The sequence below is a fragment of the Lycium barbarum genome, chromosome 9 (genome assembly GCF_019175385.1).
Source record: "Lycium barbarum isolate Lr01 chromosome 9, ASM1917538v2, whole genome shotgun sequence".
Classification (NCBI taxonomy): domain Eukaryota; kingdom Viridiplantae; phylum Streptophyta; class Magnoliopsida; order Solanales; family Solanaceae; genus Lycium; species Lycium barbarum.
In genome coordinates, this window is record NC_083345.1 from 89,823,452 (window position 1) to 89,843,757 (window position 20,306).

The following is a 20,306-nucleotide window of genomic DNA, read 5'->3' on the forward strand; positions in this document are numbered from 1 at the left end:
GGGTTCTTACCCTTTTTATAAGGGTCAAATTCAGGTCGGGTCACTGTAGCAGTACTGTAGCACGCGTTTCTGCTCTGTCAGCCGAACTTGTAACGTCCATAATTCTCTACTCCGATGCCCTATCGATGAGCAGTTTGTTGCGCTGGAAACTAGACTCGACGAACTTCATTTTAGCCTTTTGTTTTATCTTAGAACACTTCATATGCTCATAGATATTCGTCCCCCAAGTTGGACCGAAATTGTCACACAAAACATTACCCATCCTTTCTACAAAGTCGTACTACTTCATTTGTTCCACTCATTTCCTTATAAAACCTTCCGGTATACCTTATATACATCCTTCACTCGTTAAATATACTTAATAATGCTTGCTCCTTATATTCCAAAGTGGTTTTACTTAACCCTAACTCAACGTACTTATGTTTCAATTTTGATAAGTGCTCTTCGAAGATATGGGGTGTAACAACTGCTGTCTCTGTCCTCCCCTGAGCTCACCAACCATATCAAAAGATCTAGCCCTCTTATCGCGGCCCCGGTCACGCTCACGCTCACGCTCTATCCTCTGCTGGCGTTTACGATCCTCCAAATTTTGTGCATACACCTGTATACCGGAGATATCCATGCCTGGCTGTAATGCAGCAGTCGTACACTCATCTATCAAGTATGGCCCTAGAACAGCCACAAAGTGATGAACTCTGTCCTCCATCTCAGCTACCATGGCTGGGGCATATCTAGCCAAGGAATCAAAGTGTACACAGTACTCTTGGACACTCATACTGCCCTGCTCAGTACGTAGGAACCTGTCCGCTCGGGCCCGTCGAACCTCTGGAGGTAAATAATGGCGAAAAAAATCATCTGAGAACTCTCGCCACACAGCTGGAGGGGCATTCTCTCCCCTAGATAACTCCCATGCCTGATACCACTGTATAGCAATATCCCAGAGTCTATATGAAGCCAACACTACCGACTCAACCTCATTCGCGTGCATAACTCTCAAGGTCCTCTACATACCATCAATGAAATCCTGGGGGTCCATATTTTTCTTTATCACTGAAAAATCTGAAGGACCTAACCCAAGGAAGGTCTTAACCCTCGAACTACTAGCCCTGTCTGCTGGGTCAACACTAACTCCCTGCCGCTGAGCCTGGGCGGCCACTAATCTAGTAAATAACTGTACAACATCCCGCTCATCTTGGCCCGGTGCATCCGGCTGAGGAACTGAGGTAGGTGCTGGAGGCGGGGTATGTGATGTCTCAGAAGGCCCCTCACTCTGAATCTCATCCTGAGCCCTTGTAGCCTGCCGAGTACGGCTAGTGGCCTCACCGACCGCTCCCTAGCCCATCTGGGAAGCTGTAGCTTTCTTGCGGGCATCGCTGAAATCAGAACAACTCATCAGAAAGAGAACGCTTAACACATGGCTCTATCGCACAATCTAAGAGAGAAGAATGACATCATCCTAAATGCCCTGTAGCCTCCTGTTTATAAGTGTGGTGCACAACACGCCCATAAACAAGAATCTATTAGACACGGTCTGTAGACAACCCTAGGACGGAACTGCTCTGATACCACTTCTGTCACGACCCAAACCGATGAGTCGTGACGAGTGTCTGACCTCTAGCGACCAAACAACCTTATTCTCATATTTGAATCTTACTGGTCATCTAGGGCCCATACAATGATTTAAATTGATCTCATAAATAGGCGACATCATAAATACTGAACAATCTATATATACATAAACATGCTGAAAGAACAGTGCAAGCCAGCTAGGCTGCTACATATACTGTACACAAAAGAATAGAAGCCGACAAGGCTACATCATTTGACTAATACATACAACTGTCTACAGACATCTACTGGAATGAAAGTTGTAGAAAGGACGGGACAGAGCCCCATCATACCCATATTCATATACATCTCAAAAGGCTAGGATATCCAAATAGACTGCAACACCGGATCAATGGAGCGCACTGACCGCTGCTGGATAGAAGTCCTACTAAGGTAGACCACCTGCCGGTCTACCTGAACCTGTGGGCATGAACACAGCCCCCCCGAGCGATGGGGAGTGAGTACGGATAATGTACTGAGTATGTAAGGCATAAGAACAACATATATATATATATATATATATATATATAAGGATCATGAACAAGAGCTGAACTCATAAGCGGAAATGACTATCTGCATGTACTTGTATGAACTAGTATCTGTATGTATCTGCATAAAACTGTTTAACTGACAATGCCACTGTGGGCGTATAATATGTATGCTCATGCCTATCAATAAAGGTCGTACATCTATATATATGTGCGTGTATAACGCCTGATATATGTGCGTGTATAACGTCTGTCAAGCCTCTATGGCATCTCATCATATCATATCGGTTCCTTTGCGGCCATAATGTATATTATCAATATCATCATCAATGTGCACCAGCTGATCAGGTGGTAATGCGTGTATAACGCCTATCTCTCTTCTCATATCCCACATATATCTAATATTCGCGTATATAGCGCCTTCTAGTCACGGGTCAATGTACATGGATATATAATGAATATAATACATAAATAAACTCTATACATAAAACTGGATATCTAAAGCTAGACCTATGAATAGAAGGAATCATCATAAACGGGGTATATGAACATCAAAGACTGAAGAGCTCCTAATGCTTCTAAGAGTAGAGTAATATGGAAGCTCGCTTACTCGTTCGTTGGCTCATATCATTGGACCATGCCAAAAGAAAGAAAGGATAGCCTTATCATACCTTGGGGTATATCCAATCGTCCAACTTCTATGATGAAAGATGAAGAATATCAAGAAATCCAAGAAAATCAAGAAACACAAGACTGAAATTCAAGAAAAAGAAAAGTCCAAGAAGCTCAAGTTTGAAGATTATTTTCCATTCTTGTTTCTTGAATCATTTTCTAAATAGGTTTCTTGTTTCTTGATTTATATTATAGTAGGATTTAATTTCCTATCATTAGTAGGATCTTTATCCTAGTTCTAGTAGGATTCTAGTTTTCTTTATTCTTTTCCTTATAGAATAAGGATTTTACTTTCCTTGTTTTTAGCTATTTTCTTTCTAGAGTAGAATAGGGATTTGTAGTCATAAAATAAGATACCCTAGGCCTATATAAAGGGTTCTCATGACTTGTAAATATAGAATTCACGTTTTTGAGCTTAAACCCTAGTTTGCAATAGAGTTATTTTCTCTATTTGGCGTTCTTTATCCTTGTTTTTGGTTCCAAGCAAGGTGGTGAGATTCTTTACCTTGTTTTCATTTGCGTGTGGTGTTTCTTTATCACATAAGTTGATTTCAAGTGGTGACTTAGGACTTTGTTGGTTCTTGAAAACAATTTCGTTCTATTTCATACCCAGAACCCTAATTTTCTTTCCATCATTGTACCCCCAATATTTACTTGTTTTAAACGATTCAAGAGCCATTTTTATAGTTTAAATCGTCATCTTTCTCCTCGTCTGGAAATCACATAATTCCGAGAAGTATAGACCGATGTATGTCCGTTTCTTGAATTCTGCTCATCAATCGCTTCAAGAGCAAGATCCTGGTCGATTGGTTCTTTATTAACTCGAAGAATAACATCATTCTACCTCTTGAATTCATACGTCTACAATTAAGATAACATAGGCCTTCATTAGACCATTTACCTCGCTTACTAATCATTTTAAATACAAATAGAGCTTAACAAATTATGGCCCATTCACTCCAACATCAACCACAACAATAATAACAACACATATATATTAAAATATACTCTAATCTATCCCCAATCATCTCTTAAAATAACCTCAAATCACTACCTTAACCTTCATCAACTTACCACTTCCACAAATACCCTCTCTTTACTTTAAAATCACTAATACTCTTGATAATCAACTTAAATATAAGGGTAGAAATCATTTACATACCTTGAGGGGTCCAAGATTCCCAAGACCAACTTCAACTTCAACTCCAACTCCCTAAGCTTCACAACTTGAAGAAACCCTAGAATCAACCTTCTTATTTACAAGCTCGGGTTTTATAGGGTTCGGATCTTGCCAAATATTCACTAATATGATAGGAAATAGTGGGAGTGAATATAATAGGGTTTCCCTGATTTGGAAGAGAGAAAATAAGAAATAAGGTTGTGGCTCCTATATTTATACTTGGAAGCCAAAAGTTACAGCGTTCCAGTTCGACAAGCGGGTCGACGACCCGTTGACGTGTCGACGTCAAAAATTTTTCCGTTCATGCACAGTGAATAGACTGACGAAGGGTACGACGTATGCGATGTTTTGATGAGTAAGAAATAACATTCGATGATTCTAAATGAGATTTCAAAGACATTCGAAGTAAGAGAAGAAAGTTGCCATGAGGAGGCAAGACATACGAGATGTATCGGAAAGGATTTACGAATTAACGATGACTTAATGATGCTTTGGAGAAGAGTTATAATGACCCCTAGATTGTTAATGAAGTGATAAACAAGTGTCAAGAAGGTCCATAAGGGTTGGAGATCAAACGAGTCGACGAAAATGATTTTCGAAAAACTGTGAATTGTACGGTCCATTATACGGACCATACAAAAGATACGGACCGTAGGTCTGGCCGTATAACTTGTCCAGAGAAGAGACTCCACTGGAACCATTATACGGTCACACATACGGACCGTATAAATTGTACGGACTGTATGTGTGTCCGTATAAATGGGTCGGGACTGATTTTGTGTATTAAAAAGGGGATCCAAGTTCATTTCATTTCATTTCCCTTCACACCTCTTCTCTCTAAAACATCTCTCTACACTTCTCAACAAGAATTCAAGGGGTATTTGTGATCAATTACATCAAACCAAGGAAATCAAGTGTGAGAAATTCTTTAAAGTTCATCCAAGACAAAGAATCCAAGTGAAGGTGAAAGTAGGGTGTTGCTCAAGTGAAGTGGTTGCACTCAAGGTTCATTCCTACACCATCTAAGGTAAGTTTTATGGTATTTACATGTTGTTTAAGGTATTTGGAAGTTGAAACACTAGGATTGTAGAAGGACATAGGAAATGGGTCATAAACATGAGAATAATGAGATTTTGAGTAGTAGTTTGGAATGAGTTATGAATTTTGATATGTTGTGATTATAAGTATGTTATAAATGATATTGAGGACACGGAATAGGTATTATATGCAAGAAAACGCACTAGTATACCATGACCATGATTATGGATGAATTGAAGTGGAATTGTGAAACGAGGGTAATGTAGATGAATGAAGATTGTTGGTTATGATATTGTGAACGTTATTATGGATGTTCGGGAGTTGATATACAATATGGGAAAGGTTGTATAAACAAAGGAAATGCTGCTCAATTTTCTCTAGCTTTAGTAAGCACGTTCATGTAATCGATTAGCTAATGTGAATGCGAATTCTCTTGAAGGTAGAAACGTGAGCATTGAAGGAGAACAACCAAGCGATGGGAATTGTTAAACGAAAGAGGTATGTAAGGCTAGTCCTTTCTTTCTAAGGCATGGATCTTATGGTATGAATCCTCCTATCTCTCTATGATTTTCCTACATATTGGGAACTATGAATCTACGAGTATAAAGAACTTCATATGAGATAAAGAAAAGAGATACGTTACGAACATGATGATACCGATGATGAATCTAAGTCTAGAAGTCATAAAGCTCATGATATGATATTCCTAAGAAGCTGATGATCCTTATATGATTCCTATGATAGTATTTTCCTTACCTCTCCATGAATTTCCTACCTTCTGGAAAATAAGAGCCTATGTTTATGAATAGCCACATAGGATAACATAAGAAGTATGTTACGAATACGATAATGATGATGATGAGTCTAAGTCTAAAGATTCTAAAGCCTATAATATTATGGTTCTATAGGGCTAATGATCTATATTACGATTCATTGATGTTGTTCATTGACTACACTCACCTTATATGCTAATTCCTTCAAGGTGAGGCATAATGCTTATGAATTCTCCATGATGGAATTGAGGGCTCTCGACCTTATGTCACCCCGATATTGTTATAGGTTGTCTATAAGCTCTAATACGTGTCCTATGACCAATGTTCCGAAAAGTTACGAGTCTATGTTCATAAGGGGTTCCATATGAGATTAAGGAAAGAGATATGCCATAGATACGATGATAGTAATGATGATACTAAGTTAGAGATTATAAAGTTTATTATGTGACATTATTACGAAGTTCATACTACGAATATGATGCGATTCTCATAGATTGTCTTTAAATCCAAATGTATGCTCCATGAAAGGTTATGATAAGTTTATGAGACATATGTGATGATAATGATGACGATGTTGATAGTGATGATTATAATGATGACGATGTTGATAGTGATGATGCTAATGATGATGATGTTGATAGTGATGATGATAATGATGACGATGATAATAGTGATGACGCTAAAGATATTTATGAGATTTAATGTATATATATATATGTGTGCTTATGTCTTACTATTATGAAACCCCGAGCTTATAAGGCTGGGTAGAATATGTATATATTTATGTAACGTGCGCACACCTTTGCTGTTGGGTACGGATAACACTGAGCCTTGGTAGGGCCAGGTAGACATAACACTGAGCTTTGGTAGGGCCAGGTAGACATAACCCTGAAGCCTTGGTTGGCCAGGTAGTATATGATATAAATACGTATATGCTATGATTATATATATATATATGGTGTATGTACGAAAAGCCTGGAAAATATGTAGGTGAGATTGTCGAGCCACTACGTGGCCGAATGCAGATAACGTTAATGTGTATGAGCGGATGCGGTGTTATGATATGTATATATATATATATATATATATATATATATATATATATATATATATATATATATATATATATGTATGTGTGTGTGTGTGTGAGAGAGAGAGAGAGAGAGAGTGTATGTGATACGGCGATGTATGAGCTATGATGATACATGTACCGTGGTAGTATATGATATAGGCATGAAAGGTATCCTCCCTTAAAGGTTAAGCAGGTTATATCTTCATCTTAAGTCTTATGATTCTCTATTATGCTTATTTCATTCATGCCTTACATACTCAGTACAATATTTGTGCCGACGTCCGTTTTCTTTGGACGCTATGTTCTTGCCCACAGGTAAGCAGGGAGGAGACCCAGATTTGTAGAAGCCGATAAGCAGAGTTTCGAAAGCACTCTATTATTCCGGAGGTGCCATTGATTTACTATTTTATGTACATATATGCTTTGGGCGCAACGGGGTCCTGTCCCGTCCATATGTCTAGCACTCTAGTAGAGGCTCGTAGATACTATCACGACCCGACTAGGGGCCGTGACGGGTACCCGGGGCTAACCACCGAGCACCACTCGTTCTACTACTTATCATGCTCATTAAACGCTCTTTTATCAAATTCACACTGAAATTATAAGAAAAACATCTTTCATTTGAAAACATAAATACTTTCATATACATATGCCTCTCGGCCATCAAAATAATATATATACATAGTAGCAATCTCGTGAGACCATATAACCCACACAACATATCTACGAGCCTCTACTGGAGTGCTAGACACAAGGACGGGACAAGACCCCGTCATGCCCAAAATACATATACACAAATGAATAATCATAACCACCTCCGGACAATGGAGTGCTCTCAAATCAGCGGCTAGCTCCTATGAGTCTGGATCAGGATCACCTCCCTGCCTACCTGTGGGCATGAACACAGCGTTCAAAGAAAACGGACGTCAGTACGTGTTATATCCCGTATTTTTGAACGTCGGATTATTTGCTGGGGTGGGGCCCATACATCGATATTTTTTTGGAACATGTGACAAGTTATATGAATCACATATGTAAAGTTAAACACAACTCATGAAGGACCCTTGGGCCAAATCAAAGTGGAAGCCCTCCAAACAAATATTTTTAAGAAAACGTTTTTGGGTGACCTGACTTTGAGGGGCAACAACGGTATTATAAGTTTGGAATTTGGAAAATTACCAACAAATAGAAGTTGTAGATAATTGCATTATCTTTCTAACCATAGGTCGTGGGTTCCCAGGTGACGTCGGTACAATGAGCTATGGACGTTTTAAGGTCGAAAGGTCAGTGGGCTAGGCCCAACTCGGGCCCAACCGGGTTAGGCCCATTACCCACACCCTTTTAAATGAAATTTCAGGTCTTTCTCCTCATTATTCATACAAAGAAGACCAGAAAGTTCTGGAGAGAGAGAGAGAAAAGAGCATTGGAAAGAAGAAAAATCAATTTTGATCAAGATCTGAGCCCCGAATCCCGAAGCCCATGAAGACAAAAGTGTTGCATGTCGCGTTGTCTTCAATTTGAGGTAAAAATCAACCAAGGAGGAGGGTGCTAACGTGCTGGCTGAATTCTTAAGGTATGGATAAGGCTCCTTTTCATTGCTAACAAGATTATTTAAAGTTTTAACGGATTAGAACGGGAAAAATAGCGATATAAATTCGTCCGTTGGTATTGTGAATTATGGAATGACATTTGAAGAGAATTTTGGATGAAAATAAATGTAGTTAACTTGTAGAATGTGGAGGATGTTGCTATTGATGTTGTTAGTATTAATTTCGACTTCATTACGGAAATAAAAATTATGAAATAGCTATATGTGAATTGTTATGTTGGTTGGTGAATTTAGAAGGATGCTAGTCCATATTAGCATGAAAGATTGGTTGTTAAGTTGTTATGGGAAGTTTTGTGATTTTATGGTAAATTTATGTAATTATGAAAAATGAAATTGTTAAGGCACGAATTATGATTATTGTTAATGAAATTGGAGGATGAAAATGTGTTATGGATATTTATGTCTAAAATTAGAGGTTTCGGATGAATTATGGTTTTGGTGGAAAGTTTGTGTATGTTGTATATCTTGTGAATATATTGTAGAAATGATATGAAATGTTTCCGAATTATATTGTAGTGATCTTGATTAGTAATGAATATGAGCATGTTGGTATTGATTTGAAAATGCGAAGTCGGAATGAAAGCTATTGCATTATGTTGGAAAGAAGTCTAATTGTGACATATTGTGATTTGTAGTGATTGTTGTTGTTGGGTTGTTGTTGAATTATTTTGGCCGAGTTAAATTCTCGGGGTGTCGTATTTATAGGGGAGGTGCTGCCGAAATTTCGGTAGACAAGTACTAATTCAAGATTGGATGCCAAAAGCCTTATAGTAACATTTGGTAGATGTGACCATTTGTAGGTTTCGGACGAAACGGGATTTGAGGTTTGGCGAGCGTAAAAGGCAAGAAAGGTATGTAGAGCTCCACCTTTCCTTCTCTTGGCATGTCCTAGATGTATTAGGTTTGAATTTGGACCTCGGGGACTACTCTACTCTTCGGAACCTGCGTCTAAACTTGTCCTTGTTCCATTCAGTGGAATTGAACTAATTCTGTTGCAAATGGTTAGAAAAGTTGTCTAAATACCTAGAACTTGTGTAAATAAAATCCGATTACCTTAAAACCCTCATAAGCGACTCCATAAAGTTTATTACACATAATTTGTGCCCGCCACCTCGGTTGACCCGAGGCGGGCCCACTATTTCCGAATCCACTTCTATTGTGCTATTGAATAGTTTCCGAACGATATCTAAAGCAAACGCTTGGTTGCTCTTCTAATTCCTAAACGACAACTGTTTGAAATATTCCATTAAGTCCTATGAAATGTTTTGATATGTACCACGAATCCGGAAGTTCTGTTCTGACATAATCCACCGTGACATCCGAAAGGTATGCACTACGATTATCGTCTAACGTTTTTCTAATGATTTGTTGTTTGGGTTCTTCGATTGAGTCTGTGTAAATGTTTTTATACTTTACCCTGCATTTGGTTTCTCACTACTCTGCTCGTGGATGCCTCAATGCTTCTTTCACTGAGCCCGGGCCAGGATTTGTTATCAAGCGTATTCCACTGCATTGTTCGCCGTGCCTCGATGTGAGGGGGCAGGTATGACATGTACATGGGTCCGGAGTATGATGTGCCATGTACATCTGTCACACCCTGATTCCCCTAGGGTGTGATGGGCACCCGACCCCATATCCGGAGCCGAGCGAACCCACAGACTTTCATTCGTACAAAATCTTTCCGGACTCTTAAACTTCATAAAACACAATACATAGCAAATCTTACAGAAAATACATATATATTTTTTTTTCTTAGCTTTCAAATCAAAAGGGGTTTGTAATTCCCACAGACGTCATAGCATAACACAGAACGACACATTGACTGCTGGAGCCACTTACTAAACTGACATACCACACCCACGGCTCTGTCTGCAAAGTCTCTAACATCATACAGAATCCATAACGTATATGCTATGTCAAACTCTGACTCGGCAGTCCTCCAGGAGCAATTGGAGTTCGCCAGCACTGAAATAGCTTTTATAATGTCTTCATCTCGTCTGGGAGTACCTGCGCGACATGAAACGCAGCCCCCGAAGAACAGGGGGTCAGTACGGATATGTACTGAGTATGTAAGGCATAAGTACAGAAAACGAAACCATGACTGATATAGACAGAACAACATACAAAAACTTATTCAGAAATATCAAACGCTTATCATTTTTCTTTTCCAGACACGAATCATACTTACTCATCTCGTATACCAGAGAGATTACAGAACTTACAAATTGCTTGAATGACATCACATAGCAGACGGAATACAGAATGTACGGACGGTCAGAATACTTACTTTCCCACATAAGTCATGCATATCAGAATCGGATATCGTATCACATACGCGGCAACCCCGGGGACAAATAACACGCCGGGACAAGTACCATATCATACAGACGATAACCTCGGGGACAAATAACACTCCGAGGAACGGTCACATCATATCATATGCATCGTGGCCTCGGGGACAGATAACACGCCGAGGAACTGATGGACAGTGCCAATGAATGCGCACGATAACATAGGGACGTGGCTGCCACTCCTGCCTTTGGCGCCACAACACATCTAACTTCCAGAAGTTTTTCTCCGATCTCCGTCACACATCACAACATAACCACGGTACCCGGGGGTGGACAGATAACACAGCACCCCGAGCCCGGACACATCATACTTCGTAACATAACCTCGGTAACCGGGGACGGACATATAACACAGTACCCCGGAACCGGACACATCATACTTCGAAATTCATATATGGAACCCGACCCCCAACAGAGGACCCGGCGAACCATCCGCACGATACATACCGGCCCGGGACTCGGTGAAGAAAATCATAAAATATGCACGAGCAGAGTCGTGAAGAATCAAATGCGCATAACTCAAGCTCAATAAGTTAATCAAACGTATTCTCAGAATGTCCATACAGATTACTTATTACCGATTACTTATAGATTATTCAAACATATTCTTAGAATATGCATAACAGATTCCTTATTACAGAATACTTTATGTCAAATTACTCTTAATAGAATATTTCTATCAAGGTACTTATCGCTTTTACTCAATCAGAATACATATTCCAAGTTGCTTGCATCGGATTTTCTCTAACCGACTACTTAGGTCCGAATACATGTATCAAAAGGATTATGACAGAATGCCTATCGACATGTGAAGGTCCAGAACAATTTTCGGGTCAATCGGAGTTAGTATACAAAAGTTACGAGCGTTCGAAGTACAAAACGCTCTCCAATCATTTCTGAAGCTTTTCTTGGAAAACCAAAGCCGTAATCAGGTTAACTACCCTTTTAGACATGATTATGGATCAAACCAAATAGAACCTTTGGAATCATACGTACGTCGGAATACTTAAGTCAGAATAAATATATCAAAAGGGTTATGCCAGGATACTTAATTCAACCGACTTATGTCGGAATATTCAGGTCAGAGTCCATACTTGTATCTGAATATCTCATATCGGAACACTTATGCCAAATACTTACGTCAGAACATTTGTGTCGGCACGATTAGTCCAGAATATTTATATCAAAAATACTTAAATCACAATTCACCTATCAGACTCATTTGACACTTAAGTTAGGGAAAACATACAGATCACAAACAGACTTCGAATTACAGAATGGAATAACCTCAAGATACATATCATATCATATCCTACATGGCTCTAGGGCATGCCAAGGAAAGAAAGGTAAGCCTCACATACCTGGGCGACGACCAACTGGTTGTGCTTACGCATCCAACTTGTTTTCTTACAGGCAAGAGGGTTCATCCATCTTGTCCATCTACGTCCAAAAGGATTCATTCATTCGTTAGACTCATTGTCACATACTTGCCTTAACCTTTCAAACACGTTTTCTTATGTTCTGCCGGAATTTCGGCAGCATCTCCTCTGTAAATGTACCAATCCCGAGAATAAGGCTCGGCCCCAAATCAACAACAACCATCCGGGAATTTAACCCGGCCAAACCAACAAAGATACTAACACACCAATAAGAGGTTCAAAACACATTTTCACATTAGCGACTCCTACACAATTCAACATCATAATCTTATACTTAATTCGACTACTTACACTCAAACCAACATCATCGTTCATACATTCCATTTCTAATCCGAACCCAATCGAAACAATATTCCAGACCCTTTAAACAATTCACACGATATTACAAACAACTCAACCAACACCCCGACCTACCCGAATTCATCCCCAAACCCGAGAACAACACTAAACACATTCCTTCCTCCCAAATTCACACATTATGTTACAATACATTCATTTACAACTTCATTTCATAAATTCAAGAAACCGCATCACGACTATATTACAATCACATTAGCTTCCAAATCAGCCCGCATAATTAAAATCTTAACTTGGATTATCAAAACTTCATTTTCCATCATAGAACTCACAACGACGACAACCAAAATACTAACAACAATTTATTCATTCCCAACTACACAAAAGGGGACCATACGGCCAACCCCCAACAATTCCATATTTCATGAATTTCTTCCAATTCCATATACTACAATACGCATGAATCCTTCATAACAACAATTTTAATACGAAGTAAAATTTGCTTATTCTTTCTATTCCAAAACAGCCCATACACACGGCTACACACACCAATACACACATGTTTCACAATTTTCACTCATTTCTACATACTACAATACTTCAACAATATTCATAACACATAAAAGAGGGTTAGTTCTTTACCTTCATTCTTCATCTTCTCCACTTGGTTATGACTCATGAACCATCCATATAAGTATTCTACTTGCTCCAACAACTCCACCTTGTTGACAAGCATCTTCCCCATAGCAAGAAACTAGAAGAAAACAACCCTCCATGATCAAATTTGAGGGGCTAGTTTCGGCCAGCCCCTAGCCGAACTCACCTCTCCCTCTTTCTTTTATTTTTGATCATCTTTATCTTGTCTTGAATTAATAAGGGCTCATATATATATAGACACATAATTAAGGCATGTGAGGGGCACATGCCCCTCTCTAGAATGATCTTCTATTTTCATGAAATTTTTCCATAATTAAAAGATGATCCAAATTCTTGTCTTGTACACTTTGGCCCCTAGGTTTTCCATCACATAGCCAATGTGCCCCTTTTGAACCTTCATAAATTTTTTTGTGAAATTCCCGTTCCGTCCCTCGACTTTTCTCAATATGACCATTTTTACCCCTAGCCTTCCACATTGTTTCCATTGGTCTTTTTTGCAAATTTCTCCTCTTGCCCTTAGGCTCTCACATTATTTTCATACTAATAATGGTCATAAATAGTATTCTTAACGACTTGTGCATTAATGAAATATTTGAAATTGATTTCGTCCTTAACTTTCCGCGACGACTTTAAAATATTCAAACGTCCAAAATACGGGCTATAACAACATCTATGTTCTGATGTTGGTGATATGATATGATATGGCCATCTGATATGTTATGATATGTTACAGAGCTATTCGCTACTCTGAAGTATGATGTGTTGTGGCGCCAGTGATGGGGTGGCGCCACGTTCTGTTCACCGAGTCCCTTATTGGGGCTGGATTTGATATATGTTTCTGCATACACTATTTATGTTTTGTAAGTATGAATTTTGATATTCTGGACTTTGCACTCATTTTCTGTACTTTCTGTTCCGGTTATGATTTTGTTTACTGTACTTCATGCTTTACATACTCAGTACATATTCCGTACTGACCCCCTTTCTTCGGGGGCTGCGTTTTCATGCCGCGCAGGTACAGATACCCACTTCAGAGATCCGCCCGCTTAGGATATCTGCTCTGCTGTTTTGGAGTGCTCCTTTGTCGGGAGTCATATTTTGGTATAGACTTTTCTATCACATATGTATATGTTTATTCAGGGGTATGACGGGGCCCTGTCCCGTCTTATGTTTCTGTTAGTATTGTTTGTAGAGGTCTGTAGACACATACGTGGGTTGTGTATATATGTTCTGAGAATATGTATTTTGTGACGGCCTTATCGGCTTTCGTGCGCTACATCTGCTTATGTATGATAGCTTGCGACTCCGTTTGGCTTTTATATATGCGTCTCTAATTTATATGTTGGTTTGGGGTTATTGGGTACGTAAGGTGTCCTGCTCGGACACGAGTCGCGGCCTACGGGGTTGGGTCGTGACAGAAGTGGTATCAGAGCGGTTTGGTTCTCGGAATGTCTACAGACCGTGTCTAGTAGATTCTTGTTTATCGGTGTGTTGTGCACCACACCTATAAACAGGAGGCTACAGGGCATTTAGGATGTTACCCTTCTTTCTTGTCTTAGATCGTGCGATAGAGCTGTGTTATCAGGATGATTCCTCCCTAACGAATTGTTACATTTGCAGTCATGCCTCCGAAAAAGGCGACGACGGCCCAGAAGGCCAAGTCAGTGGCAGCGGGGGAGACTAGCCAGGCCCAGAGGACTACCAGGGCCCGTGCATATATTATTCCTGAGATTTTGCCCCAGGCAGAGGGCTCCTCTACACCGCCACACCCAGAGGGGATTGCAGCAGCTGCGGATCGGGGGACGGCTTCACCGCCAGCTTCCGAGATTCCAGTACCTGAGCCTCCAGCTCCATAGCCAGGAGCTGTGGATCGGGCTATGAGAGATGCAGTCCAGTTGTTGACCAGACTGGTAGCAGGGCAGGTTCAGAGGCACGGATTGGAAGGTGACCGTGCAGACAGGCGTGACAGTTCGAGAGCTCATGAGTTCCTGACCTGTAGCCCACCAGAGTTCTTCGGGACAAAGCCCGAGGAGGATCCAGAGGAGTTTATCAGAAAGATGCGGCGCATGTTACACTTGATTAAGGCTTCTGCGACCGAGTCAGTTGAGTTGGCTTCGTACCGGTTATACGATGTAGCAGCTAACTGGTATGAGTCCTGGGAGTTGTCCAGGGGTGACGGCGCTCCCCCAGCAGTATGGGACGAGTTTACTGAGGCCTTTCTTGGCCATTTTCTGCCTCCGGAGCTATGGCGGGCTAGGGCCGACATATTTTTGCTATTGAGACAGAATGGTAGGAGTGTCCGGGAGTATAGCCTGGAGTTTGAGTCATTGGCTAGGTATGCACCTGCGAGACAGAATGGTAGGAGTGTCCGGGAGTATAGCCTGGAGTTTGACTCATTGGCTAGGTATGCACCTGCAGTGGTAGCTACTATGACTGATAGGATGCACCGGTATATAATGGGGCTGGATGATTATTTGATCGATAGTTGTTTAGTGATGGCCGCTCTGTCCGGGATGGATATTGCCCATATACAGGCGCACGCCCAGGGCATGGAGGACCGGCATAAAGGGCGTCAGCCCGATAGGAGTCAGGATGAGAGCCGGCCCAAGAGGGCCAGATCGACTGGGTATTCTGGAGAGTTTCGGAGTATGCAGCCTCAGCAGCAGCAGCAGTTCAACAGACATCCTTCCCAGTCGGCATCGAGTACACCTCTACAGCTTTCAGGCAGGAGGTTTGATAGCCTAGGGCATTCAGGGATAGGCCAGAGCTCCAGAATTTCGGGCTCACGGACGGACAGAGGTTCTGGCCAGTCGAGGCCACCTATGGCCCAATGATCTTATTGCGGGAGGCACCACCCTGGAGAGTGCTATCGTGCTACAGGTGCCTGCTTTGCGTGCGGCCGTCAAGGCTACGCTGTGAGAGAGTGTCCGTATAGGGGCGGCCCGGGTGGTATGGCTCAGCCTACGGGGTCAGCTGTTGGTTCATCATCTTCATCTGTGGCTATGCGCCTCACGGGGCAAGGTACACCGACACCAGCAGGCCGCGGTAGAGGCCGTGGCGGAGCTCCCAGTTCCAGCGGCCCTTCGCATCGCATCTTTGCCTTGACTAGTCGTCAGGATCCGGAGGCGCCACTAGACGCGAATGCAGGTATATTATCGGTCTTTTCTCGAAATATATATACATTGACAGGTTTAGGCTCTATTTTGTGGTATATTTTCCCTCCTAATTACTGATAGAATCTGGATAAGATTCGAAGCAATAGGATCGGGAGAGGTAACTATTTCTATGGATAAAAAGGTGAATGTTGAGGATTTAAAGGACTAATTCGGTAATTCCTTAAGTTAGAGAAATAAAAGACCCTCTTTAGAGCGGAGTGGGACCCGCTACGATAATTATCTGGAAATTGTTAAGACCCCAGCTTGCCCTAGACTGTGTGAGAAAAGTTGTGTGGGGAAGTCGATGCAATTATGTCAATGTTAACGTGCCGAAATGCACTAAAGTTTCGAGGTTAAGCGTGCTAGGGCCAGAGAAATTCTGGGATGGGTGACCCCTGGGAAGTATACTAAAATTTTCATAAGTGTGAGTATAAGAGACAGATGGGAATATGGGGTAACCTAAAAGAAATTAGAATATGTGAAGTGATTAGAAACTCTCGAGAAGTCGGGTAGATTAAGGCAAGATAAGCCGGTAAGGAAGAAGATAGCGCAATGCAGCTTGGGAATGAGAGTAAGTTTAAATAAGCGTTTGGGAAATGTTTTGTAAGCGAAATGGTAGGAAAGGTATAAATGTGCATATGACACCCCATTCATGACTGTACCGACCGGCAGGTGGACCTCAGCAGCCAGTGTCGCGAGGTATGAAAGATATTAACTGAACAGAATTTGAGAAACAAAGCGAAAGACATGGTACAAATATTACAAAGTAGACTGATACTAGCCCCACCACTAGTCAAGGCTGGAAAGTCCTAGTATCACGATGTTCGGGAATGGAGAGAAAGTGAGTACGAAAAAAAGGATGGCAATTGTAACATTTGAAAAATTTTGAAGGAAAGAAAGAGACCTCTTGAAGTATAACTATATGAGGGACCGTCCCGAAGTATTATAACACCCCATGAGGCCAGTTGAACATTCGAGGACGAATGTTCTAAAGGGGGGGGGGATGTTATATCCCGTATTTTGAACGTCAGATTATTTGCTGGGGTGGGGCCCACACATCGATATTTTTTTGGAACATGTGACAAGTTATATGAATCACATATGTAAAGTTCAACACAACTCATGAAGGACCCTTGGGCCAAATCAAAGTGGAAGCCCTCCAAACGAATATGTTTAAGAAAACGTTTTTGGGTGACCTGACTTTGAGGGGCAACAACGGTATTATAAGTTTGGAATTTGGAAAATTAACATGAAATGGAAGTTGTAGATAATTGAATTAGCTTTCTAACCATAGGTCGTGGGTTCCCAGGTGACGTCAGTACAAGGAGATATGGACGTTTTAAGGTCGAAAGGTCAGTGGGCTATGCCCAACTCGGGCCCAACCGGGTTAGGCCCATTACCCACACCCTTTTAAATGAAATTTCAGGTCTTTCTCCTCATTATTCATACAAAGAAGACCAGAAAGTTCTGGAGAGAGAGAGAAAAAAGCATTGGAAAGAAGAAAAATCAATTTTGAGCAAAATCCGAGCCCCGAATCCCGAAGCCCATGAAGACAAAAGTGTTGTATGTCGCGTTGTCTTCAATTTGAGGTAAAAATCAACCAAGGAGGAGGGTGATAACGTGGTGGCTGAATTCTTAAGGTATGGATAAGGCTCCTTTTCATTGCTAACAAGATTATTTAAAGTTTTAACGGATTAGAACGGGAAAAATAGCGATATAAATTCGTCTGTTGGTATTGTGAATTATGGAATGAGATTTGAAGAGAATTTTGGATGAAAATAAATGTAGTTAACTTGTAGAATGTGAAGGATGTTGCTATTGATGTTGTTAGTATTAATTTCGACTTCGTTACGGAAATAAAAATTATGAAATAGCTATATGTGAATTGTTATGTTGGTTGGTGAATTTAGAAGGATGCTAGTCCATATTAGCATGAAAGATTGGTTGTTAAGTTGTTATGGGAAGTTTTGTGATTTTATGGTAAATTTATGTAATTATGAAAAATGAAATTGTTAAGGCACGAATTATGATTATTGTTAATGAAATTGGAGGATGAAAATGTGTTATGGATATTTATGTCGAAAATTAGAGGTTTCGGATGAATTATGGTTTTGGTGGAAAGTTTGTGTATTTTGTATATCTTGTGAATATATTGTAGAAATGATATGAAATGTTTCCGAATTATATTGTAGTGATCTTGATTAGTAATGAATATGAGCATGTTGGTATTGATTTGAAAATGCGAAGTCGGAATGAAAGCTATTGCATTATGTTGGAAAGAAGTCTAATTGTGACATATTGTGATTTGTAGTGATTGTTGTTGTTGTTGGTGTTGTTGTTGGGTTGTTGTTGAATTATTTTGGCCAAGTTGAATTCTCGAGGTGTCGTATTTATAGGGGAGGTGCTGCCGAAATTTCGGTAGACAAGTACTAATTCAAGATTGGATGCCAAAAGCCTTATAGTAACATTTGGTAGATGTGACCATTTGTAGGTTTCGGACGAAACGGGATTTGAGGTTTGGCGAGCGTAAAAGGCAAGAAAGGTATGTAAAGCTCCACCTTTCCTTCTCTTGGCATGTCCTAGATGTATTAGGTTTGAATTTGGACCTCGGGGACTACTCTACTCTTCGGAACCTGCGTCTAAACTTGTCCTTGTTCCATTCAGTGGAATTGAACTAATTCTGTTGCAAATGGTTAGAAAAGTTGTCTAAATACCTAGAACTTGTGTAAATAAAATCCGATTACCTTAAAACCCTCATAAGCGACTCCATAAATTTTATTACACATAATTTGTGCCCGCCACCTCGGTTGACCCGAGGCGGGCCCACTATTTCCGAATCCACTTCTATTGTGCTATTGAATTGTTTCCGAATGATATCTAAAGCAAACGCTTGGTTGCTCTTCTAATTCCTAAACGACAACTGTTTGAAATATTCCATTAAGTCCTATGAAATGTTTTGATATGTACCACGAATCCGGAAGTTCTGTTCTGACATAATCCACCGTGACATCCGAAAGGTATGCACTACGATTATCGTCTAACATCTTTCTAATGATTTGTTGTTTGGGTTCTTCGATTGAGTCTGTGTAAATGTTTTTATACTTTACCCTGCATTTGGTTTCTCACTACTCTGCTCGTGGATGCCTCAATGCTTCTTTCACTGAGCTCGGGCCATGATTTGTTATCAAACGTATTCCACTGCATTGTTCGCCGTGCCTCGATGTGAGGGGGCAGGTATGACATGTACATGGGTCCGGAGTATGATGTGCCATGTACATCTATGTTCTGATGTTGGTGATATGATATGATATGATATGATATGGCCATCTGATATGTTATGATATGTTACGGAGCTATTCGCTACTCTGAAGTATGATGTGTTGTGGCGCCAGTGATGGGGTGGCGCCACGTTCTGTTCACCGAGTCCAGTATTGGGGCCGGATTTGATATATGTTTCTGCATACACTATTTATGTTTTGTAAGTATCAATTTTGATATTCTGGACTTTGCACTCATTTTCTGTACTTTCTGTTCCGGTTATGATTTTATTTACTGTACTTCATGCTTTACATACTCAGTACATATTCCGTACTGACCCCCTTTCTTCGGGGGCTGCGTTTTCATGCCGCACAGGTACAGATACCCACTTCAGAGATCCGCCCGCTTAGGATATTTGCTCTGCTGTTTTGGAGTGCTCCTTTGTCCGGAGCCATATTTTGGTATAGACTTTTCTTTCACATATGTATATGTTTGTTCAGGGGTATAACGGGGCCCTGTCCCGTCTTATGTTTCTGTTAGTATTGTTTGTAGAGGTCTGTAGACACATACGTGGGTTGTGTATATATGTTCTGAGAATATGTATTTTGTGACGGCCTTATCGGCTTTCGTGCGCTACATCTGCTTATGTACGATAGCTTGCGACTCCGTTTGGCTTTTATATATGCGTATCTAATTTATATGTTGGTTT